The sequence below is a fragment of the Ixodes scapularis genome, unplaced genomic scaffold (genome assembly GCF_016920785.2).
Source record: "Ixodes scapularis isolate PalLabHiFi unplaced genomic scaffold, ASM1692078v2 ptg000292l_1__unscaffolded, whole genome shotgun sequence".
NCBI classification, from domain to species: Eukaryota; Metazoa; Arthropoda; class Arachnida; order Ixodida; family Ixodidae; genus Ixodes; species Ixodes scapularis.
The window spans coordinates 318,431-321,589 of NW_024609951.1; the positions used below are offsets into that span (position 1 = coordinate 318,431).

Below are 3,159 nucleotides of genomic sequence, written 5' to 3' on the forward strand. Positions count from 1 at the left end.
ATGGAGCACGTCGGTCTCACGAGTCTAAGCAACCACATGGAGGACCGGGGACTGTATCCACACACAATGATTGGGCTCAGACCGCATCTCTCGACGCAGGACGTAATGCTCCAAATCAAACACCAAATACTCGACGCCCGGGGCAGGGCAGCGGGGCTGAAAGCCATCCTGGGCTTGGACCTCACCAAAGCCTTCGACAACGTTACACACAAGGCGGTTCTGGAAAACCTTCGGGACTTGGGGGTAGGCGCAAAGCCTACACCTACGTTCGGGAATTTCTCTCGAACGGCACGGCCAAACTCTCGATAGGAGACATAAAATCCGAAGAAATAGAGCTAGGCAGCAGGGGTACACCGCAAGGTTCGCTCCCGTCTCCCTTTCTGTTCAACGTAGCGATGATCGGCTTGCAAAAAATCCTAGATAAGGTCAAGGGCCTCAACCACAGTCTCTACGCCGACGATGTTACCCTATGGGTGACAAGCGGCAGTGGGGCTCAAATAGAAGAAACGCTACAGCGAGCAGCGGAGGCAGTCGATCGCTACGCGACGGAAAGGGGGCTCAGTTGCTCGCCGCAGAAATCAGAGCTCCTGTTTGTGTATCCCACCACTAGAAAACAGTACGGAGGGGCACCAAGCATTACTATAAAAGCGAACGGGGATGCGATCCCCATCGTGGATCAAATCAAGGTGCTAGGACTCCGGGTGAATGCGGAGGGCAGAAACAACGAAACACTAAAGGCGCTGGAAAATAGCACGCAACAAACAATTAGGCTGATCAAAAGAATTGCCAATAGGCGTTGCAGCATGAGGGAGGCCGGCCTAATTCCCTTAGTGCAGGCCTTCATCATTAGCCGAGTCGTCTATGTGGCGCCGTATCTAGTATTCGGGTTCACCGAAAAGCACAAAATGGAAGGACTGATACGAAGGGCTTACAAGCAAGCAATTGGCGTCCCCATCACAACACCCAACAACAAGCTCTTAGAGTTAGGGCCACATAACACTTTAGATGAACTCGTAAAAGCGCACACCATTGCACAGTATGAGAGACTAACACAGAGCCCCACGGGGCGGCGCATTCTAAAGAAACTCAACGTCCACTACGAATCACAAAACGGAGCTAAGGGAGACATACCAAAGAGTATCAGGAGAGACCTCAAAATCCCTCCACTGCCTAAGGACATGCACCCGGAATACCATAAGGAGAGACGGGAGGCAAGGGCTCGCAACATGGAACGAATATACCAAGACGCCGAGGACGTCGTTTATGTAGATGCCGCAGAATATCGAAATTGCAAGGGCATGTCCGTCGTAGCGGTGGGCGCGGACGGGGAGCCCCTCGTAAGCGGAACCGTGGCGACGGCCAACCCCGAGACAGCGGAGGAGGCGGCCATCGCACTAGCGGTGGCCTCCACCAAAGCTAAAATTAATATAAGTGACTCGAAGATCGCCATCCAAAATTTCGCGAAGGGGCGCGTCTCGTCAGAGGCGCTCAAAATTTTAAGAACGTACGGTGACCATCACCAACAGCGGCAACGCGGGACGATCCAAATTATTTGGGCACCCGCGCACTCCTCGCTTCCAGGCAACGAGGCGGCTCACACAGTAGCTCGAGGTTTTACACGCCGAGCCAGTGAGCCCGCCCAACCGTGAACGCGAGGAGACCGCATGCTCACCTATCGAGAAATTACGAATCATTATCGACTGGGACGGGCCCGGTACCCACCGGCTCAACCTGAACTAACTAAGAAGCAGGCAGTGGCCTGGCGCCTTCTCCAAACCAACATGTACCCGAACCCAGTGGCCTGTGGCCGGTTCTACCCGGGACAGTTTAAAAATACGTGTAAATTCTGTAAGAAGAAGGCGGATGTGCCACATACCTTATGGGCATGCTCTCAGGCGGCCCCGACCATTGATGGCCGCAAAATCCAAGACCGCGAGCATTGGGAGGCCCTACTACTCAGCTCAGACCCACAAGATCAGGTCTGGGCCATCCGGCAAGCCAAAGAAGCCGCCGGGGTCCAGGAGATCTCGGCCGTCTTCTAGGACTGCGGTGGATAAGACGGCTGCATCCGTCACCCCACTGACAGTGCTGGGACAATAAAGTTTTATTCTTCTTCGTCTTGTATACCACCGCCACCACCAGAACGTAGTGGCTCTGGCCGGCGCTGTTTACACGGCGCGTTTACATCGGTTTACTCCTTCTCGCCTGAGTGCGGGGGAACGGCAACGTCAGACCGCGTGTGGCAGAATGAATTACGGGATGGCTCACTTAGTCGGCGCTATCCACAAATGGGGTCGGTTGTCCGCTTCGCCTTGCGAGTAATGGTTTTGCTTGCATCCGAACCAGCCCGACGTTTGACCGTGAGATATACGCAGACCGTGGGTTCCCACCCGGGAATATAAGCAATCGCCACGTGCCGAGAAAGTGAGCCGATTGGTTGGCGGTGGGAAACGCCTGTCTCACCACGCGTCGAGGATTCGCCGGTCCAATAAAAGGGGACGGACCAACGAGTGGCTTTGATGGGAAACTCAGCAAGTGAGTTTAGTTCGTGCTGGGGCTCGAGAGCTGTCGCTCCGTAATCGAGCTAGGTCGTGGGATTCCGAGGGACTTCTGTCCCCGTAATCGGAACGTAATCCCACGAGCCAGCCAACCCCCGAGCTTGGATAAGCTAACACTCGACCACATCCTTCCCAACCCCGTACAGGGGAAGTTATCATTTCGCAGTATTATTTCCCGTTGTATTTTCATTCGCTACTAAAATATTAAATTGTTTCCTGAAAAGTAATTCCCAAGTTTAACTGGATTAGTCGTTGACGCTCAAGGGAAGCAACTTCGTCTCCGGCAAGGCCAGTCTAGCTTCCCATAACGAAGTCTGTTACCCCATCCGGACCTGGCAACCCGGACGGCGTAAGGTGACCGAGCAACGAAAGAACCCGTATTGGCGCAGTCGACAGGATTGGCTTGAACGACATCAAAATTCAAGAAACATCATCGAGCGGCCACAGATTGACTACCGCAGAGAGCCCACACATCAGAGACCGGATAGCGTCGAGGGAGCCCACTGTCACCCCGTGCCATCCAGTCCAAGGGAGACTCCGCGGCGCCATTGAGTGGAACCTTCACGTTTCTTTGGTGTGTGCGCAGACGTTGAGTCAGTTG

At 54.2% G+C, this 3,159-nt stretch overlaps 1 pseudogene; it reads left to right on the forward strand.

Annotated features, from left to right (window-relative positions):
- The first annotated feature begins 395 nt into the window (after positions 1-395).
- Positions 396-2,042, forward strand: LOC120845933 (annotated as a pseudogene).
- Positions 2,043-3,159: the final 1,117 nt, after the last annotated feature.